General features: G+C 37.5%; 1 long non-coding RNA gene across 2 annotated transcripts in view; it reads left to right on the top strand.

Moving 5' to 3' along the window:
• LOC140634732 (uncharacterized) overlaps nucleotides 1-12,573 on the top strand; it is an 85,912-nt gene extending 73,339 nt beyond the window's left edge. The window contains exons 1-3 of one of the 2 annotated variants that reach the window (XR_012032119.1): nucleotides 6,968-7,086; nucleotides 11,462-11,569; nucleotides 12,359-12,573. This is a non-coding gene — a long non-coding RNA (uncharacterized lncRNA). Of the gene's footprint in view, nucleotides 1-6,967; nucleotides 7,087-11,461; nucleotides 11,570-12,358 lie in introns of those variants that run through there. The other variant, XR_012032118.1, reaches the window with a different exon arrangement.
• The last annotated feature ends 10,988 nt before the right edge of the window (nucleotides 12,574-23,561 follow it).

Raw genomic sequence — 23,561 nt, forward strand, 5'->3', positions numbered from 1 at the left:
TTGTACTCTGCCTTTCAAAATAGTTTACATTTCCAAAATAAATTTAGGTTTCATGCTCACCAGAAAAACCTTCTTAGTAAATTCTGGCTCCTGCAACTCTTAATCCTGACTACTCAAAGCAAGAATTCTGAATCATTTGGTTATAACTGACCTTTGATAATAAAATGCCCTATGTTATTTTCCAGTTGTTTTCCATGTATAAAAATAGATTGATTCACAGGTATGGGAAAATTTTTTTTGTAACTCCATGACAGGGTCTAACAGAGGGTTAAGCTCATTAAGCTGGGTTTGATGCAAAAATGATACTTCAGAGAGAGAAAAAAAAAAGCTGTGCGCAGAGTCAAGAAGGGGATTTCCCTTCATATCACTCTTTCTCTCGCTCCCCTTTATCACCCTGACCTCATCCCTACCTCCAACCTCCACCTTCACCTAGATTCATTTGTATTGTTATTGTCTGAACCATAAAGGAGGCCCAAACTGTTTATTTACTGAAGGTTTTGCATGCTGAGTAATACCTGGAGAAATACATGGGTTTCTGACATAGTCACCAGAGAACTAGCAACTTCTACCACAGTTGATGTGCTCTTCTTTGGTCAATGAACAGGAGAACATTGGAATTTCCCTGTGCTTCTGAGAGGAATGGAAGAAGTGGAGGACAGGCTAAGAGGAAAGAATGCATTTTTAGGGGTGCAAGCTCAAGGCTGTTTTAAGAAAGCCAGAGATGTCAGAGTGCCTGAGTGGCTCAGTTGGTTAAATGTCTGACTCTTGGTTTCAGCTAAGGACCTGATCTCAGGGTTATGAGATCAAGACCAAGTCAGGCTCTGTGCTCAGCACAGTCTGCTGGAGATTCTTTCCCTCCCTCTCCCCTTCTACTCCTTGCTCCCCTCTCTCCCTCCCTATGCTCTCTCTCTCTCTCAAATAAATAAGTAAGTAAGTAAGTAAGTAAGTAAATAAATAAATAAATAAATAAATAAATAAATAAAATCTTAAAAAAAAAAGAAAACCAGAGATGCTAGCTTTGTTTTTTCCTTTGAGTTCTGTATTCATAAAGAAATTCATATTTTATTGGCTACAAATATCCCCAAAAGATATTTGTCTTTTCCAATATCACTGCCTACTTTGACCTTATTGACATCTTTGAATCTTTGTTAGCAATACCTATAAATAGATCTTGAAGTGTAACTCTTTGTATATTCCATTTCTTTTAAAATCACTAAAGGAAATGTATATGCAATCCCCTGGAACAAATACTGCCTTTACAGAAAGCATGGCCTTCTTCATAGAATATTATTATTGTTGTTATTGTTATTATTATTATTATTACTTTCACATATTATATTCATTCTTATTTATTAAATTGTACCTTTTTTTAAGATTTTATTTATTTATTCATGATAGACATAGAGAGAGAGAGAGAGAGGCAGAGACACAGGCAGAGGGAGAAGCAGGCTCCATGCGGGGAGCCCCACGCAGGACTTGATCCCGGGACCCCAGGATCATGTCCTGGGCCAAAGGCAGGTGCTGAACCGCTGAGCCACCCAGGGATCTCTGTACCTTGTTTTTGGCTGATAATAATGTTATTAAGATATTTAGAGAACTTTTTTTTTTCTGTAACTGTATAAATGACATTTGTATTTTCCAGGTTTTTTAAAAAAACACTTTATTGAAGTATGATTGACATACAAAAGCTGTGCATATTTAATGTATACTTTTGGTGAATTTGGAGATAAGTATACACCCATGAAACCATCACCTTAATGCCATAAACATATCCCTCACTTCTAGAAGCTTCCTCCCACTTTTATTTATTTATTATTATTTGTGATAAAAACATCTAACACAAGACCCTCTTAACAAAGTATTAACTATACAATATAGTATTGTTAATTATGGGCACTATGCTGTAAGTAGATCTCTAGGAATTATTCATTTTGCATAACTGAAAATTTATACCTTTTAACCAGTATGTCCCCATTGCCCTCTCTCCCCAACTACCATTCTACTGTTTCTGTGAGTTTGACTATTTTGGATTCTTCATAAATGTGAGATCATGTAATATATGTCCTTCTGTGTTTAGCTTATTTTACTTATCATGATGTCCTCCAGGTTCATCCATGTTGTCCCAAATGGCAAGATTTCTTTCATTTTTCTCTTTTTTAAGATTATTTATTTATTTGAGAGAGATTGAGAGAGAGAGAGAGAGAGAGAGTCTGAACAGGGTGAGGAGGGGCAGAGTGGAGAGACAAACGGACTCTCCACTGAGCAAGGAGCTTGATGTGGGGCTCCATCCCAGGATTCTGGGGTCATGGCCTGAGCCAAAGGCAGATGCTTAACCGACTGAGCCACCCAGGCACCCCAGTATTTCTTCTAAGTTTGAATAATATTCATATATGTATATATGCATGCCACACCATCTTTATCCTTTCATTCACTTAAGGACATTTAGGTTGTTTCATGTCTTAGCTATTGTAAATAATGATTCAGTGAGCATGGGAATGCAGGTATCTCTTCAAGATTCTGATTTCACTTCCTTTGCATATATACCCATCAGTGGGATGGCTTGATTAGTTTTGTTTTTAATTTATTGAGGAACTTTCATACTGGTTTCCATAGTGTCTACATCATTTTACACTCCCACCAAGAGTGTACAAAGGTTCCTTTTTTCCACGTCTTCAAAACACTTGCTATCTTTTGTTTTTCAGTAACACCCATTTTAACATATGTGAGATTAGCAGTCCTTATATTTTTGATTTGCATTTTTCTGATACTTAGTGATGTTGAACACCTTTTCATATGTCTGTTGGCCATTTGCATGTTGTCTTTGGAGAAATGTTTATTTAAATCCTTTGACCATGTTTAAGCAGATTGTAATTATTATTGCTATTAAGTTGCAGCAGTTTTTTAAAAAATATATATATTTTGGATATTAACCCTTGGTCAGATATATGCTTTGCAAATATCTTCTCCTGCTGTAAGTTGCCTTTTCCTTCTGTCAATTCTTTTCTTTGCTCTGCAGAAGCTTTTTAGTTTCATGTAGTCATCCCTGTCAGTCTTGGCTTTTGTTACCTGCGACCAGGTTTTCTGGTTGTTTGTTTCCTGTGAAGTTGCAGTGATTAGAGTAAACCAGATGTAGTATAGCATTTGGAACTTAGGCATAATTTTGCTTTAGAGAATTCACAATTTAAACTTCTTTTTAAATAAGGTAAAATTTCTCAGTTAAATATATGTGATTTGACAAATGTTTGTTGATTACCAGTTATATGCAAGTCGGGGGTGAGGAATAGAAGAGTGAGCAGAGAGGAGTGAGACAAATTCTCTGTCTCTAGAGACATTGTATCTCAATTATATACAATTGTATATAAAAATAGCAAAATGTAATTAACACTAAATAAAGGCATTTTGTATTAGAAATGAGTAGAAAGGAGAAATCAATTTTTCCTGAGGCAAGCAAAATTCCCCAAATGAGACCGATTTGTTGTTTTCCTTTGATAAGCCAAGGCCTGAAATGAGAATAGAAGAAGTCAGGGAAGAATGCACAATAGAGAAGGGCTGTAGCAAATGATCCATGATGGGGAATATTGTAGGAAATAATTCTGGAAATAAATTTTTAGATTAAGTATGAAGTCTTAGGTTCTAGATTAAGGGGTTTCGACTTTATTCTCATGGAGGCATGGAGGAGAGTTGTCAGGAAGAGAGTGCCATAAGCTGATTAGCAGTGTGGGGACTGAGTAGTGGAGTAAATGGGGGTTTGTATTATAAAGTAAATCATCCATTTATTTATTCCACATATATTTGCAAAGTACCCAATCGATACTGATGATATGGAATTCGAAAAGACATTATTTCTGTGCTTGAAATTTCTGGCCTTAGTGGAGGAGGTAGTGCCATGTAATTGAACCATGATAGTGATAGCACAGTATAGATTTAAATTAAATTGGGGGATCACTGGGTGGCTCAGCAGTTTAGCACCTGCCTTTGGCCCAGGGCGTGATCCTGGGAGTCCTGGAAACAAATCCCACATTGAGCTCCCTGCATGGAGCCTGCTTCTCCCTTTGCCTGTGTCTCTGCATCTCTCTGTCTCTCTCTGTCTCTCTCTCTCTCTGTGTTTCTCATGAATAAATAAAATCTTTAAAAAAATAAATTAAATTGGTAGTAAGAGGTGAGAATAAAGGAAAACTATATGGTAGGTGACACTGAGTTTTCAAGGATAGGTTCACATTAGCTAGACTTACATCAGATGTGTGTATAGATATGTGTGACGATGGTAGTGAAGTGTGTGTGGAAATTGAGTGCTTCAAGTAAGAGACCAATGTATAAATGCATGGACATGAGACATAGATTCAGAGGGAACAAGCAGCAAATTGTGTCATATGGCTGAACTGAGCCATCTGTGGTGGGTATGGCAGGAAATGAGGCTAGGGAAGTAGGCAGAAACTAAATCATGAAAGGCTTTGGTTGATCAACCAATTGTTTTATACTAAAAGCAGTGGGGAATCTATAAAATTTAACTAATAAAATGATACAATCCTATTGATTACATAGGCAGAATGAAGAATGTTGACTTTTAAGAGTGGAAAAGGTGAATCTATAAAGGAGAAGAAAGAAGAAATCAATAGCATGATATTCCAGAAGTGAAGGATAGACTTCCACAAATGTGTCAATAAGCAACAACATCAGATTTCATGAGGACAAAGGAGTAAAGAACAGCAGCACTCTGGAGCTTGTTGGAGACTTTAGAGAGAAGCATGGTGGAGGCAGGAGCTAGCTTTCTGTGGTTGAGAGATGATATGATGTGCAAATGAAAGGAAGAGGAGGTGGCAATTTTTTTTAGAAGCGTGGATTCCTAGAACAAATTGTTGTCATTGATTTTGGCATTTTAAGGGTAATGCTTAAATATGTATATGAAGAGATAGCTGTATAGTTGTTGTGCCCACACCAGCTTCCCTAACCTGAAATTTGCTCTCTTCCCTAATAGTAGGATGAGGCCTGATGGCAGGCATGGACTAAATTCATGGAGAGGAGTGAATATAAAGAAATGCTTTGTTACAGATAGAATAAAGAGTAAGAAATGGGCAACCGGACATTGTTTAAGCAGTTGGTTCACATCAAGGAACAATAATCCTAGAGTGGATAGAGAGAGGGGTCCAGAAACAGGAGTATTAGCAGACTAAACCAAATGGACCAAAACAATTTCAAAGCTTCTGAGATTAAATGCTAGTTCATGTCTGAGTAGCACAAAACCAATAGATTGAGGCGTGAGAAGCACAGCATCATTTTTATGTAGGAATTCTGGGAAAAACCCCAGAGGTTGTTTGTCTGAGACTTCCCACAGACATGCAAATAGTAATAAGTATGTTTTGTCACATGTTCACTAAAACATAAGCTTCTGGATGCCAGGAAACCTGAGAGGGCTGGGTTTGATTTTTCAAAAATGATCATCATATTTTTGATAATTGAAGACACAGGTTTATTGGAAAAAGAATTGCCACAATGTGTAGAAAGTGAAAGTTTCCTATAATCAACCACACCCATAACCACTGTTAACTAGTATACCTATGCAATTAAGTGTGTTTCTACAAAAATAGGATAATGGTATTAAGAGTGACTTTTGTGTCAGTCCATGGAGACCATTTTCAGCCTTTATGTTCTTCTTTAACCAACAAAAACAAAACTTGTATTTCATAGAGTGCAAACTAATAAAATTATTTTAATAGATTTTTGTCAACGGGGACACCTGGGTGGCTCAGTGGTTAAGTGTCTGCCTTTGGCTCAGGGCATGATCCTGGACATCCGGGATCGAGTCCCAAATTGGGCGCCCTGCATGGAACCTGTTTCTCCTCCCTCTGCCTGTGCCTCTGCCTCTCTCTCTGTGTCTCTCATGAATAAATAAATAAATCTTAAACCTTAAGAAAAAAATATTTTTGTCAATGGATATGTGAGTTATTTACAGTCTTTTGCCATTTCAGACACTGTGAAAAGCATTCTTGTGTGCATATGTGCATGGACATTTCTATTGGTTATATGTCTAGGAGTCAAATCACATCCATTTCTAAGAATACATATATAAAAGCTATGTATATTTTGCTGAAGTACCCTGGGATAGCTGTTAGAGGAGCTGGAAACAGTACTTATAGCAGAAATTCTTACTTTGGATTACATCAACTGTGGATATGATCAGTGTCTGTGAACTACAATGGGAAAAAAATTAGCATCTTCATTTTCTTTAACCTCTAACTAGAATTTAGCTTTCCCTTCAATTATTAGTGATGGCTATCACAGTATTAGCAGCAACTGTGATTTTGCTGCTAATAGAAATCAGAAATATTTTCATTGTTGCTGCTAATATCTTAAAATATTATTTATACTTTTTACTACTTTAAAATTTTGGTGATTATGAGTCCTGCCAATATATCTTATATTTTAATGTGTTTAAAAAGAAGATATATTTTTATATCATAGGTTTCTTTAAAGATTTGTTAATTTATTTTTAGAGAAAGAGTGCACAAGCTTACGGGGAAAGGGACTCCCTGCTGAGCACAGAGTCCAAGTCAGGCTCCATCTCACGACCCTGAGATCATGATCTGAGCTAAAACCAAGAGTTAGATGTTTAACTGACTGAAGTAACCAGGCCTCTCTCTATACCACAGTTTTTAAACATTTTGATAAATATATTTCAATATATTTGCTTCCTTTATAATATTATGTAGTTTATTTTGTCTTTAACAGCATTATTGTGAGAAATGCTCTATAGGCTTCACCAGACTCTCAGAATCTGTAACAAAAAATGGTTCAAATTCCTATGACTTAGACGCACAGTATAAGAAATGAGAATGATAATAGTAATAATCGAAAAGGCTTATGGTGCTATGACATGCTAGACATTGTTTTAAGCATATTACTTAAATTAACTCCATTAATTTTCAGAACAACCCAATTTGGGAAGTAATCTGTCTATTTTTATTTTACAAGCTAAGAAAGTGAAGCACAGAGAGGCTAATTTGCCCAAGTTCCCACTATGAAGCCAGTTATGTAACCAGACTGTGACCTCAGCAGTGCACTTCAGGATCTGTGTGCTTACCTACCTGGGTAAGATGGATGTCAGAAAAATTTATCCACATACATTTGGTAATAATTTAAAGTTAATTACTCAATCACCCTGACTTCACAGCCTGACCTGAGAAATATGATTCCATATATGCACCTCTATCAACTCTCTTTATGGAAGTGTAGGGGTAGGATAGATATATAAAGGAGCTAACCAAGGACTCATAGACTCTCCATTTCTGAATATAGTTGATATCTTCTTACTTACACTGATCTCCACTTATTCATAAATTCATTCATTCCCCAAATATTTTGAGCCCATAGTATAATGGGTACTTTCCCAGGCACTGGGGATGTAACAGTGAATCTGAAAAATGATGTTCCTGCCTCTCTGGACCTTACACTTTGGTGAAGAAAGTGAGAAACAAAACATCCCATAGAAACAAGGATCATTTCATAGAGACACAAGTGCTAAAAAGACCATAAAACAGGATAACAGAATAGAGGTACACAGGTAAGAGTGGGAGATGCAACTTAGGCTAGATGGTTGAGCTTGATTGCAGGATGGCACTGGGCCAAGACAGCTGTGATTTGGAGGAGGCAAGCTATGTGGAGATCTGAGAGATAGAGAGCACACCTTCAGAAAGTATCTGGCTATGTGAAGTCAATTGTTGAGACAGTCATGGAGCGGAAGAAATGGTTGGTGAGAATGAGCCACCTTCATTCCATTTTGAGTCTATTTTTGTGTATGGTATAAGAGAGCAATCCAGTTTCATTCTTTTGTATGTTGCTGTCTAGTTTTCCCAACACCAGTTATTGAAGAGAATTTTTCCCCATTGGATATTCTTGCTTTCTCTGTCATGGATTAATTGACCATGTAAGTGTGGCTATTCTATTCTATTCTTCTATTCTATTCTATTCTATTCTATTCTATTCTATTCTATTCTATTCTATTCTATTCTTCTATTCTTCTATCCTATTCTATTCTATTCTGTTCTTCTATTCATCTATGTGTCCATTTTTGGTGACAGATGGTAGCTACACTTGTGGTAAGCTTAGCATAATGTGTAAACTTGCCCAATCACTATATTGTGCACCTGAAACTAATGTGACATTGTGTGTAAACTTTACTCAAAAAGTTAAAAATTAAAAATAAAACCGGTATTGGTGTTAGAGCTCAACCAAGGAGCTTTAAAATTAGCATAAAGAATTCCCTATGCTGGGGTTCCTGGGTGGCTCAGTTGGTTAAACCTGCCTTTGGCTCAGGTCATGATCCTGGGGTCCTGGGTTCAAACTCCATGTTGTGTTCCCAGTTCAGTGGGGAGCCTGCTTCTCTCTGTCTTCCTGCAGCATCCCCTGCTTATGCTTTCTCTCTCTCTCTCTCTCTGTCAAATAAATATATAAATAAAATCTTTAAAAACAGAATTCCCTGTGCCATGTTGTTAAAATTGAAAATATAAAATATAAAAGATAGTTGAGTAAGATATCTTTTTTGTTAAATTAAATAAACTGAAGTCTTTTATGGTAAAAAAAAGAGAGAGAGAGAGAGAGAGAGAGAAAAGGAAAGGAAAGAAGGAAAGGAAAGGAAAAGAAAAGGAAAGGAAGTTAAAAAGAAAGAATAGGCCCCTTTCTGGGGAAGATATCTCCCAATGGATAAGCAGAAGAATTTGCTTTGAACCTTCCTCCTCATCGTTTCTCAGCAGGAATTTCTCACCACCAGAGCCAGCACTTATGAATTCCTGGCGTTCAGAGTGCCCTTGGTGAGAGTCAAGTCACATTTCTCTCCATTAGCTCCTTGCCTTAACCACTGACCCTTTCCCACCAGAATGAATATGCATGTAAATGTTTTCAAGTTGCTCTGCACACCCCCAACTCACCCCACCCCCAGGGACTGAGATAGAAAATACCGGGAAGGAAACTGATTCCGTCAGTTATAGAATACTGACAACATACTGTCACCCTAAATAGGCAGACTCATCTCCAGAAAAGTGAGTCTGTCCACAGTTTCGGGTTTCAGTTCTGTTATATTGTCTCACCACTGACCAATTTTAAGCTGACAGAGAGTGGATTGGCTTTAGTGAGCACTTCTACTGTAAATCTAAGAAAATCAAAGTAAAAAGTACACGGGGAAAAAAGACTCCAGTGCGACACCGAGGAAGTAAATAAAACCAGGATGGCAGGGGCATGGGCTTGAACTCACAAACTCATTAGCTTGCTTTCAACTCTGTGGAACGTCTGCAGGTATTGAGTGAAGAGGTGCAAAGCAGCTTCTCAGGGGAACACATTTTCCTGAATGGGTTCACGCCTTTCCTGGGAGTGCCCTGAATGAGCTGGCTGTGGAGGCACAGACTGTCTGTGGTTCTTAAAAGCCTCAAGGCAGTTTTTGAAAGGGAAGGGAGTTCTACCCTGAGTCTTAAGCTAATGTGAACTGAACTAACAGAACATTTTCTGCCTTTCTAACACTCAATTTCACTTCATGAAATTTGTCTTTATGAAATGGTTGTGCAAGATCCAAGCCAATTTTATGTCTGGAGGTGTAGCCTTTTGGAGTCTAACATTCCTGGCCATTTCCTCCAGCTCCAGAATCACATAGGACACTTAAAATGTGGGAAAGACTGTAATGAAATTCCCCCTTCTCCCACCTGCTTCTCAGACTGCCTCTTGACTGCTGCTTGAAATTCTTTGGAGGGCGAGGTTGGAGTGGTAGACAGGTTTAGTTATAATTAGAAGTGAAGCTTAATATACAAAAATTACTGGAGGGAGAACACCAAGTTACATGATGTCAGTGAACTACATATACACATTTTTTTTTTTTTTTTTTTAATGAGGAGGAGGCTTTCAGGGAGGAGAGGGAAGAAAGGACAGAATGACTCAAATAGTTCAATAGACTCTACTAAGAAGAGTAGCTGGGGACATTGGATAGGAACAAAGAATTCCAGAGAAGCACTCAGAATACACAATCTACCCATTTCAGGATTTAGTTTTTAAAGTCCCTTCGAGCTACTTGGTCCCTTTCCTATTCATTTTTGAGTGGTCAAATCCCCCCTCAATGATGTCAACCAGTCTTGATCTTCTTAGAAAAGTTTAAAAATATATTTATATATGACTAAGTCTAAGACCACTGGGTCAGTGATACTGAGCTTGATGCTCTCACCTAAGAATACCTAAGAAATGCTTGTTTATTGATGAAGACCAAGGAAAATATTTGAATATAGATGTTGAAATTGTTAGAAACTGTTTCGGAGTTAAATATTTATAAGCAGCCATACTATGCTTCAAGTAGCATACCTATGCCCAGGTGATATTTTGATTATATTTTGTACTGCATTAATTCACTTGGGTAATAAATGTATACATATCACATCATTGATAAAAAAGATATTCAAACTTTCTGAGCTTTAAGTGAACTTAATGAGTATCTGGCTAAGTAAAGTCCAGATACTGGAGATTCTTTAGATAACTGATCAAATGCATTTCTTTTTTTTCCCAAAGTTTTTATTTATTTACTCATGAGAGAAACACACACACACACAGAGGCAGAGACACAGGCAGAGGGTGAAGCAGGCTCCATGCAGGGAGCCCGATGTGGGGCTCTATCCCAAGACTCCAGGATCACACCCTGAGCCAAAGGCAGAGGCTAAACCACTGAGCCACCCAGGGATCCTCTGATAAGGTACATTTCTTTCAGATTATCTGTTCTCAGCATGGTGCCTCATCTGGTGGCCTGATTAGATTCTCATCTTCTACCTTACTGGCTGTGCCAGTCCAGAACTCCTTGGTCCTGTCTTTTCAGTTCTCTGAAATTAACAAAGCAGCCTCTCTTTCTTTTCTGTCTTATATTTGTATTGACAAAAAATAATTACCATCCTAATTTCCTTCCCATTTTCACACTGTATTTCAGAAAATAGAAAGATCAGTAGCATTGAATAACTTCCTGTTGAACTAGAAATAGATGCTTTCCTAAGGAAAAGGAAAGCCATAAGATATGGAGTTGCCAGTCTACACTAAGATCCTGAACAAAAATTGTTATCTGGTACATAACCATTTTTTACTGTTGCAAGTGGATCTTTCATCCAGTATAGAACCACAAATCATTGTTAAACTGACCGAAATGCCAACACCTTTTGAAGGAGTCCATCAAAAACATAAACGTTCAAGTGGTCACTGATGAAACTTTAAATATCTACAGCCAGAGAAGGAAGTTTTAAAAATACACCAGTACTTCATGTAGGGAGCAAAGAGACCCTGGGTGGCCCAGTGGTTGAGCATCTGCCTGCCACTCAGGGTGTGATCCTGGGATCTGGGATCGAGTCCCGCATTGGGCTCCCTGCAAGGAACCTGCTTCTCTGCCTGCCTATGTCTCTGCCTCTCTCTCTATCTCTGTTTCTCATGAATAAATAAATCTTTTTTTTTAAAGGGACCCCTAGGTGGCTCAGCGAAAATGAAGAGAATATTCAAACATACAAGAGAATGCCAGTAAGGGATGATTAGAAGAGGAACAATACAATACAAAAAATAGTAATTGGTGAGTCTGTGTTAAAATAAGGAAGTTTAGAACAGCAAATCTAAGATGGTCTAGCATGGTACATGATAAGAAAACAGAGATCTTGAGTGAGTTTCACCTGTTTTTTGAAGGCACAGAGGGAAATGGAAAAGCTAATTAGAATGCTTGCTAATTAACAACCATAGAATGAAAGGCTGGAAAAGACCTTGAAGATATTTATCCCAATATTCTTACTTTATGGATAAGGAAATGGAGGTCTTGGGAGTGTCAATGACTTACTGAAGTCACACAGAAACTTTATGACAGACCCCAAATAAGAATCTGGTCCCCAAATTACAGCCCAAGTTCCTTACTGAATATATCACTGCATTTCTACTTGTCCTTTCCCTTCACCATCTGGCCATGAATTTCCCACCAAGCACTTCTTTAATAGCATTCCATTTTTGGTATACAATGTTTTCATTTCAATTCATCATGGCATTTTCTAATTTTCCCTGTTATTTCTTTCTTGGACTCACTTATTTGGGAGGTTTAATTAAAAATTATTTGTGAATTTCCCTAATTTCCTTTGTTATTGACTTCTAGTTTAATTTAATTTTGGCCTGAGAACATTCTTTGTACAAATTCAGTTGTTTTAAATGTATTGAGACTTGCCTTTTTAAAAAATTTATTGCCAACATTTTTCTTTTCTTTTTTCTTTCTTTTCTTTTTCCTTTCCTTTCCTTTCCTTTCCTTTCCTTTCCTTTCCTTTCCTTTCCTTTCCTTTCTTTTCCTTTCCTTTCCTTTCCTTTCTTTTCTTTCTTTATTTAGTTGAGAGAGAGACAGAGAGAGCTCACAGGGCTCACAGAGGGAGAGTAAGAGAGAGAAGAAGCAGACTCCCTGCTGAGTGGACAGCCTGATGCCCAGCTCCATCCCAGGACCCTGAGACCAGGACCAGAGCAGAGGGCAGATGCTTAAATGGACTGAGCCAGCCAGGCACCCTGAGACTTGTTTTTTGAACTATACTAGAGAATGTTCCATGTGCACTGGAGATAAATGTATATTATGCTGTCCTTGGGTCGAGTGCTATACATATGTCTTCTTTCATCTATATGTTCTATAGTCTTATTCAAGTCTTTCATTTCCTTGTTGATCTTTTGCCTAGTTTTATTATCCATTATTTAAACTGAGTATTGAAATATTCAACTATTATTAATAAATTATCTCTTTTTCCTAGATAGTCTTCCAGATTTGACTTTATATATTTTGGGGTTCAGTTGTTAGGAGAATATATGTTAACAATTACTATATAATCCTCATGGAATCAACTTATCATCATTATGCAGTTTCTCTGTTATCTCTTGTAATATGTTTTTTTGTTTTAAAATATATTTTGTCTGATATTAGTAAAACCACTCCAACTCTCTTTTGAAATATATTTTTCTATCCTTTACTTTCAATCTGTTTGTCTCTTTGAATCTCAATTGTGTGTCCTATAGCCAGTTGGATTGATTAAATCTGTAATCCTGGCTGAACAGAATATCTTGGTCAGAATGAAGGGAATGAGATGAGTTTGTATGAGAGTCAGCAAGTTTAACCAATGTCTCATTTCCTTATAAACCCATGGCTCTAACAACATTGACAGGGCAATGTACTGGTTACCATGGATAGTTACCTAATAAGCTATAAAAACTATTAATAAACTATTAATAAACTATAACTTCCTTGAAGATAAAGTTTCTTATTCATTTCTAAAAACCATAATCCCTAGCATAGATGTAGTAGATCCATAGGCTGTCTACCCAAATCCCTTCTCCCCTTCTACCTTGCCCAGAGACACTCAATTGTGCTAAGTATTCTAATGCTATCTGCTTGTAGAAACATTGAGCCTCTCTCTAGACCTGGGGTAAGCCAATAGTGGTATTTTCAATCCCTTTGTAAATAATAAATTAGGAATGAGCATGTGACATAATCCTGACTTACAAAAATTTGTTTTTTCTAATCCAGTCTAATAAACCATGCCTTTAAAAAAAAACAAAACAAAACAAAAAAAACATGCCTTTTAATTGGATGGTTTGACCCATTTACATTTATTGTTGTTATTTATATAATTGGTAATATGTCTGCTATTTCCCTTTTTTTCTGTTTTATTTTCAGCCTTTTGTTTCTCTTCTATTATTTTATATTAAGGGACTATTTTCCACTGAAACATTTTAAGATCTTTATTCTTTAAATCAAATTAAAAAAATTATTTTCCTTGGGGCTCCTTTAGAATTTACATTCTCTTTACTTACCAAAATCTACTTAGATTTATACCAATTTTAATTTCAATGAACATAGAAATTTTGCTTTTATAAAGCTCCATTTTCTTCTACACTTTTGTGTTGTTATTGTTACACATATTATGCCTACTTATGTTACAAATCAACAATACATTCCTAATTATTACGTTATGTAATCTTATTTCTATTTTTAAAAAGCTGATTGAAGGGACACCTGGTTGGCTCAGTGAGTTAAGCATCTGCCTTCTGCTCAGGTCATGATCCTGGGGCCCCAGTATTGAGCCCTGCTTCTGGCTCCCTACACAGCAAGGATTCGGCTTCTTCCTCTCCCTCTGCTCCTCCCCCACTCCCCAGACCCACTTGTGCTCTTTCTTTCTCTGTGAAATAAATAAATAAAATCTTTGAAAAAAGAAAAGGTGATTAAAGAAAAGAGAACAAGTATATATTTATAGGCTTTGTTATATTAATCTTATTTACCATCTCTGACTTTCTTCATTTATTTTTGTGGATTCAAGTTACCACCTGGTGTCATTTTCTTACTCAATACAGTTTTATTCTTAACACCCCTTATTTAGTTACTGTTAACTATATTATATTTCTATATATTACAGGCTGCAAAACACAATTATGTACACATTGTATCATAAAATTAAATTTTAAATCAGTTAAGATTAGACATAAGATGAAATATGCCATTATATTTTCTTTTATAGTTGCCTACATAATTATCTCTTCCAGAACTTTTTGTTCTTTCATGTGGATTTGAATTATTACTTAGTAGCAATTGATTTCAGCCTGTGAACTTTTTTTAAAAATTTAAATTCAATTAGCCAACATGTAGTACATCATTCGTTTCAGATACAGCATTCAATAATTCATCAATTGTGTATAACACCCAGTGCTCATCACATTATGTTCTCTCCTTAATGTCCATCACCCAATTATCCCACCTGTAAATTTCTATATAGCATTTCTTGTAAGCCAGATTTGCTAGCAAATTGCTGAAGTTTTCTCAGATTTTTTTCTCCTTTTAATCTGAGAGTGTCTTTATTTTGCCTTTGCTTTTGTAAAATAGTTTTACTCAATGTAAGATTCTTGGTTAGGATTTTTTTTTTTTTTTTTTTTACTTTCAGCACTTTGTATATGTCATCCCACTGCCTTTCTGTCCTCCATTGTTTCTGGCTAGATATCAGCTATAATTGTTGTTCTCTTCTACATTATGAGTTGTTTTCATCTAAGATTTTCTTTTTATCCCTATATTTCAACATTTTACTAGGTTTGGATGTTTCTAGGTATGGATCTCTGTATTTATACTACTCAGAGTTGATAGGGCTTCTTGGATGTGTGGAATGTTTCATTTTGTTGTATCAAATTTGAGAAATCAAAAAAAATTTTTAAGTCATTATTTCTTTGAGTATCTTTTCTGTCCCTTTCTATTTATCCTTTTCTGATATTCTCATTATGTATCTGTCAGTGTTCTCAATAGTGTCCCAAATTTGTCTGAGACCTTATTTTCTTCATTCTTTGATCTCTCTGTTATTAAGTTTGTATCATCTCTGTTTGTCCTATTTTTAAGTTTACTGGTTGTTTCTTTTGGTGTCTCAAATTTACTGTTGATCCCTTCTAGTAAAATTTTCATTTTGGTTATCATACTTTTAAACTCCAGAATTTCCACTTGATCTCTTTTATAATTTATTTTTTAAAAGGTTTTTATTTATTTATTTGAGACAGAGAAAGAGTGAGAGACAGAGCATGAGTGGAGGGGGAGGGGGAGGGAGAAGGACAGAGGGAGAAACTGAGGGAGTCAGGACCTTGGGATCATGACCTGAGCCAAAGGCAGACACCTAACCAATTGAGCCACCCAGGTGCCCCTATAATTTCTTTTTCTTTTTCTTTTTCTTTCTTTCTCTCTTTCTTTCTTTCTTTCTTTCTTTCTTTCTTTCTTTCTTTCTTTCTTTTATTTTTGGTACAGATACTTTATTGATGGTACATGACAAGGTAGGGCTCCCCAAGCCCTTCCCCTTCCTTGGGGTCTAGGATGTAAATTGGAGGTCAGGAGATTCTCAGTGTGTTGGGGGATTAAATTGGGGCAGGGACTCCCCAGCAGCTGAGGGCCTCTCTCTTCCTCTTGTTCTTGCTGGGGCTGGTGGTCCAGGAGGCTCTTACTCCTTGGAGGCCATGTGGACCATGAGGTCTACCACCCGGTTGCTGTAGCCGAACTCATTGTCATACCAGGAAATGAGCTTGATGAAGTGGTCATTGAGGGCAATGCCAGCCCCGGTGTCGAAGGTGGGTGTTACTGTTGAAGTCACAGGAGACAACCTGGTCCTCAGTGTAGCCCAGGATGCCCTTGAGGGGGCTCTCCGATGCCTGCTTCACTACCTTCTTGATGTCGTCATATTTGGCAGCTTTCTCCAAGCAGCAAGTCAGATCCACAACTGACACATTGGGGGTGGGGACATGGAAGTGAGCTTCATGGAAGTGGCCATGCCAGTGAGCTTCCTGTTCAGCTCAGGGATGACCTTGCCCACAGCCTTGGCAGTGCCAGTGGAAGCAGGGATGAGGTTCTGGGCAGCCCCTGGCAGTCACGCCACAGCTTCCCAGAGGGGCTGTCCACAGTCTTCTGGGTGGCAGTGATGGCATGGACGGTGGTCATGAGGCCCTCCACAATGCCGAAGTGGTCATGGATGACTTTGGCTAAAGGAGCCAAGCAGTTGGTGGTGCAGGAGGCATTGCTGACAATCTTGAGGGCGTTGCCATACTTCTCATGGTTCACACCCATCACAAACATGGGGGCATCAGCAGAAGGAGCAGAGATGATGACCCTCTTGGCCCCGCCCTTCAAGTGAGCCCCAGCCTTCTCCATGGTAGTGAAGACCCCAGTGGACTCCACAACATACTCAGTACCAGCATCACCCCATTGATGTTGGCGGGATCTCGCTCCTGGAAGATGGAGATGGACTTCCCATTGATGACAAGTTGCCCGTTCTCAGCCTTGACTGTGCTGTGGAATTTGCCGTGGGTTGAATCATACTGGAACATGTACACCATGTAGTTGAGATCAATGAAGGGGTCATTGATGGCGACAATATCCACTTTGCCAGAGTTAAAAGCAGCCCTAGTGACCAGGTGCCCAATACGGCCAAATCCGTTCACTCCGACCTTCACCATCGCGTCTCCGGACGTGGCTGGCACTGCACCAGAAGATGCACTGTCTGTCAAACGGGGAGGAGCAGAGAGCCACCCCTATAATTTCTATCTTTTTTCCTCTGATGAGATGTTATTATCCTATCTTAATTTAGTTCTTTAGAAATGACTTCCTTTAGTTTTTAAAAATATTTATGATGGCAACTTTGAAGTTATCATCTTCTAAGTCTACCACTTGGGCTCATTTAAAAGTTTCTTTTGCTTGCTTTATTTCCTATGCGTGGATCATAATTTTCTTTTTCTTTTTTTTCTCATAATCTTTGGTTGTAAGCTGGTCATTTTAAGTAACAACTCTGGACACTGATGCCTCACTCCCATGCCCAGGGGCTTGATTTTTGTCATTGTTTGCTTGGGCATTTATTTGTTTAGTGACTTAGCTGCCATAACTCTTCAAAATCTATTTATCTCCACACTGGGGAACTTCTGATGTCCTGCCCCTACTTTTTTTTTTTTTTTTTTTAATCATTTAGCCTGGCTACCTAATGATAGCCCTTACTTCAGCATAAGCCATTTATAGGTTAAAAGTTGTGCTTAAACCTTCTTGGCCAATTAGATTTTTTAGTTTACATTTTTGCCCCTCCATTCAAGCTAGCTGAAATCTAGTAATTTAGATTTTTCCTCTCTAAATACTCCTGGAAGGACATGGCCTTGAATATGCACACAGTCTTTCAGACTTTCAGAGATGTGTATGACTATTTTTAAGAAAGCCTGGTTTCCTAGTTGTTGTCTGTGAATCAGAGTATCTTATTGTCAGGGTTTGGTCAGAGGTTATATTTATGCCCTTAATACCAATGATATGTCTGCCTTGTGTTGGTTGATTTGTGTGCAGCTTGATGGGAATGTTTTGAAGTCTGCCTCATGTCCTGGCTCTGATCAGTCCTAAGTGGGTGTAGCCTACTATATGTGTGCAATCTTTCTGAAACTCAGAGTTGATTATAATCCTAGGAGGACTCTTCTTGATTGTTTATTTCCCTGGTTCTTTCTGTCAGACTTCTGCTTGTTTCTACTGTTATGCAGTTATAATGTCCATTCAGTTGCTCTCCATTGTTTTTGACAATGCCCTGAGGCATGACATTCTCCATACACTATTACAAATATTGTCAGTCTCTTCAGGCAGAGCTGTGGAGTTTTGTGCCAATGGTATACCTCTCCCAGTGGGGAGCCTCTGCACTGATGAACCAGAGGGAGGGAGAACTCTTCCTTTTGAAGTGATACCCCTCTTCTACAAGAAGATACTGGAGGGAGACTGTAGCTTCTAGTCTTATCAGCTTGCCTTCTTGGTGTAGAACAACTGTTCTAAAGACAAAGAGATTGAGGGACAATGGGAGCCTCCAATTTTTTGCCCTGCTATGCTTGGAGTAGAGATTCTACTCAATGAGTGGGGGTTGTGAAGGGGAAGAGAACCCTGGCCCTCTCGGATTCACATGCCTGGAACAGAGCTTTTGCCACATGAGGTTAAGGGGATGAGAAATATAGCAGCCTACCCCTCTCAAGATAAAACCATAGCCCTAGACTGAGAGTTGTGGAAAGAGGGAGCTTCCATGCTTCCATCTTCTCTCTTGCATGTATTCGGGATAGAACTTCTGTAACACAGAGCTGAGGGGTGGGGACAGTAATAGAGTGGATCCTGGTTCAAATGCTACAGTCTCTTGCTCTTCTTACTAAGATGTCATGGATTGTTTTGTCTTGTTCTTGTTTTTTTCTTTTTTAAGATTTTATTTATTTATGCATGAGAGACACAGAGAGAAAGAGAGGTAGTGACACAGGCAGAGGGAGAAGCAGGCTCCATGCAGGGAGCCCGACGTGGGCTCAATCCCTGGTCTCCAGGATCACCCCCTGGGCTGAAGGCAGCGCTAAACCGCTGAGCCACTGGGGCTGCCCTTGTTCTTGTTCTTGTTTTTTTTTTTTTTTTTAAACGAATGTTTCTCCATTTGCTGGATGCACTTAGGATAACTTCCAGAGACTTTAAATTATTACTATTATTAATTTATATTTATAGTTTTTTATTATTTTAAAAAATATTTTATGTATTTATTTGACAGAAAGAGAGAGAATACACTCAGAAGCAGGGGAGTGGCAGGCAGAGGGATAGGGAGAAGCAGGCTCCCTGCTGAGCAATGAGCCTGATGTGGGGGTTCCATCTCAGGATCTGGGATCATAAGCTGAGCTGAAGGCAGACATTTAACCAACTGAGCCACCCAGGTGTCCCATTTATTTACATTTTTAATAATTTTCCCTAGTTACATGCTTTTTTGTTGGGGAGAATCTGTTATGTCCCTTACTCCATCATCCTGGAAGTTGGTCCTTGTCTTTTATTTTTTTAATTGAATAAATGTATTCTTAACCCTTTATAATTAAAATAATACTCATGGGTAAGTGATTTCTCTGTGCCTCTTTTGAATGGCAATTTTGTTTACTTGTGCAAGATAACCTACGTTATCTAGGAAAAAACCACACTGATCAAATATGTACCAGTCTAAAAGTGATGGAGTAGCAATAAAGAAATATTAAATTTCTTAGAATTGTGAGTTTCTCCGATATTTGAATTAATGCTTTCCTCTGTAGCCCTTGGCAAATCACATAATATATTGGGTGTCTTATTCATCCAAGTGAGGATGATAATATTAAACTATTCAGAATGTAATTACAAAGACAAACTAATGGGGGGGTGGTGGTTAATGTAAAGTTGTTGAAAAATGATGGAATCCGATCAGATGGACTTAGATTCAAAACCTGGACTCTGTCACTTATTAACAAGTTACTAATTCTTTTTAGCTCTCAGTTTGCTTATATGTAAAATGAGAGTAATACAAACTATCTCAATCAATTATTGGTATAAAATAAAATAATTTATTACAAGTGCCTAGTACATTGTTTTCTACAGAGTAAAATATAGGTTGTAAATTATTATTATTTTATTATTAGGTATTATTAATACTAATATTAATAATAAAAGTTATTTAGGTAATCATACAAATACCACAATTCTATTAATTAGGATGTTTTAGTTACAAGTAACAGAAAAATCAGCTCAAAAGTTTTTTTCTTAGGGCAGCCCCGGTGGCTCAGCGGTTTAGTGCTGCCTACAGCCCAAGGTGTAATCCTGGAGACCTGGAATCGAGTCCCACATCAGGCTCCCTGCATGGAGCCTGCTTCTCCCTCTGCCTGTGTCTCTGCTTCTCTCTCTCCTTTCTGTGTATTCTCATGAATAAATAAATAAAATCTTTTTTAAAAAAGTTTCTTTCTTACAAGAAGTCTACAGGGAGGGGAATTTCAGGGTTGGTTAAGTTAATGGCTCAAAGGTGTCTTCGGGGAGCTAGATTTATTCACTTACGGTTCTGCCATCCTCAGAGTTTTCCTTATGGTCTTAGGTTGAACCTTTTTAAGATGCAAGATGGCAGCTATAGTTCTAGGCACCAAATGCAGGTTGCAGTGTTGATAGGCTGAAAAGAGAATGTCTCTGTCTTTGTCTTTGGTATTTTTATTTATTTATTTATTTATTTATTTATTTATTTATTTATTTATTATTTTTAATTTATAAAAGAATTAGTTTCAGAGGTAGAATTTAGTGATTCATCAGTTGCATATAATACCTAGTGCTCATTACACCAAGTACCCCCCTTAATGCCCATCACTCAATTATCCTTTCCCCTCACCCACCTCCCTTCCAGCAATCCTCAGTTTGTTTCCTAGAGTTTAGCCTCTCTTATGGTTTGCCTCCTTCTCAATTTCCATCTTATTTTATCTTTCCTTCCTTCCCGCTATGTTCATCTGTTTTGTTTCTTAAATTCCATATATGAGTGAAATCATATGTTATTTGTCTTTCTCTGAGTGACTTATTTTGCTTAGCATAATAACCTCTAGTTTCATCCCTATGGAGCTGACAAGATTTCATTCCTTTTGATGGCTGAGTAATATTCCTATAGTAATATTCCATGTGGTAGAATATATATATATATATATATATATATATATATATATACCACATCTTCTTTATCCATTCATCTGTTGATGGACATTTGGGATCTTTCCTATTTTGGCTACTGTGGGCATTGCTGCTGTAAACATAAGGGTGCAGGTGCCCCTTCAAATCACTATGCTTGTATCCTTTGGATAAATACCTAGTAATGCAGCTCCTGGGTCGGAGGGTATCTCTCTTTGGTTCCTTTTTAAGAACAAACTCAGTGCTCCAAAAAGTCCCTAAGAGGTTTCTCCTCATTTCTCATAAGCCCAAATTGTGTCACATACTCCTTAATTTACTATTGACAAAGGGATTGAAAAATACCACTATTGGCTTATGGAGATTAATAAAAATCCACCCCTCTACCTCAGGGCTAAAGAGGCTCAGTGTCTCTGCAAGCAGATGGCATTAGAATACTTAAACACAATTGGGTGTCTCTGGGCAAGGGAAAAGGAGAGAAGGGATTTGGGTAGACAGCCTATAGTATCTACTACATCTATGCTAGGGATTAGGGTTTTTAGAGATGAATAAGAAACTTTATCTTCAAGGAAGTTATAGTTTATTAATAATACAACTATGATTGTCCATGGTAACCAGTACATTGCCCTGTCAATGTTTATAGAGCCATGGGTTTATAAGAAAATGAGACATTAGTTAAACTTGTTGACTTTCATACAAACTCATCTCATTCCCTTCATTTTGACCAAGATATTCTGTTCAGCCAGCATTGAAGATTTAATCAATTCAACTGGCTAAAAACAATAAAGGGAAATTTGAAAAGTACCTCCCAATGATGGGAAGATATCACCAATACCTAGAAAAGTTATGTTTATCTTATCTGTAAAGAAACTAATTCATGTTGACTTGAATAATCATCAATTGATATTCTAGACTGTTTTGAAGATAACACTCTGGGTTCTATCTAGTGGCCCAGATCTTCTGAGTTTCTACCCACAGAGGAACACATTATGTCAGGTAGGTATTTGAAAGTTTTGCAGAAAAGAATAATGGAGATTTAGTTCTATTTTGAATTAACACTTAAGAAAGTCTATCCTTGGCTAGAAAATAAAACTGAAAGTGGTTTTAATTTTAGGATCTCATACATGGTAGTTGGGTGGAGAGAGAAGTACTGATGTTTATATTTATTAAGTATATTTTTTTGTCCATATTCCCCGTGTTTATTCATTCAACAAATTACATACCTAAGCTTTAATACATGCTCTATGTTTTGGTAGGAAATGATAAACCCACAAAGGAAAAATTTCTAAGGATCTTAATAGAAACACATTGTCATAATAAAAACAGCAAATGATAAGACATTTTCTGCTGTAGGACTTCTTCAGAGGAAAACAAACAAGCAAACAAAACAAAATAAATAAGGGAAGCAGCAAAGAAAGATAATGACAGGTACAAACATAATAATGATACATAGCACACACACATAAACACACAATCATCAAATATTTATGGAGTCCTTACTACATATAAGACAAATTCCTATCCTCAAAAAGCCAACAAGATTGGCAAGAGAATATGCATATGCAAAGTACTACAAACAAAACAAATTTAAAAAGCTAATAATTTTTAATAATAATAGCAAATGCATGTAGAGTGGTTATTATGGGCTAGGAACTGCTCTAAACACTTTATCTATATTAACTCATTTAAACTTATAAACCACTGCAACACAATTTAAAGTGATTATTACCAAATTGCCGAAGTGGAAACTGAAGCACAGAAATAATTTTCCCAAGTTTGCATGCCTAAGAAGTGGAGGAGCAGGGAAGATAGCCTTGTTAATCTGGCTACAGAGTCTATTCTGTACATGGTGATTAATAATTATGTATAAGGTAACTTCACAGACAAGATACAGAATTTGGCCATATTAGAAAAATATAAAGAAAATACAATAAGACTTCAGAGAAATGAGATCTTATTTCTAGCTAGGAAGATAAAATATGTCTTTCTGGAAGAGAAACCATTTGGAAGATATAGGATTTAGGTAGGGAGAGCATCTGGGGGAGAGCAATGTTGTTGGAACAGTATGAGGTTTAAGGAGAATGAAGATTTTTTCCAGTTTAGTTGGAATATAATTGTGCATAGAAGACTAAAAGAAGATAAACGGAAAAAAATCCTAAGCTGTTAGAGCCGGCAGATGTCTTAACCATTATTTAATCTAGTTCTTGATTTACTGACAAAGAAAATGAATCTTTGGAGTGACTAGAGCCCCAGTGGGACTAAGACTGGCAGATCCAGGACTGGAGCTCTGTTCCTTTGACTCCTGGGCCAGGATCTTCATATTCCATCAAAGAGACTATATCTAAGTAAGAGTAAACTACTAAAAATTTTGAGGGCAGCCGGGTGGCTCAGCGGTTTAGCACTGCCTTCAGCCCGGGGCCTGATCCTGGAGACCCGGGATCAAGTCCCATGTCGGGCTCCCTGCATGGAGCTTGCTTCTCCCGCTGCCTGTGTCGCTGCCTCTCTTTCTCTCTGTGTCTCTCATGAATAAATAAATAAATCTTTTTTTTTTTTTTTTTTAAAAAAAGAATTTTGAGCAGGAAAGGAAAACCTGAATTTGAATCCC

Source organism: Canis lupus, chromosome 6 (genome assembly GCF_048164855.1).
Source record: "Canis lupus baileyi chromosome 6, mCanLup2.hap1, whole genome shotgun sequence".
In the NCBI taxonomy this organism is placed as follows: Eukaryota; Metazoa; Chordata; class Mammalia; order Carnivora; family Canidae; genus Canis; species Canis lupus.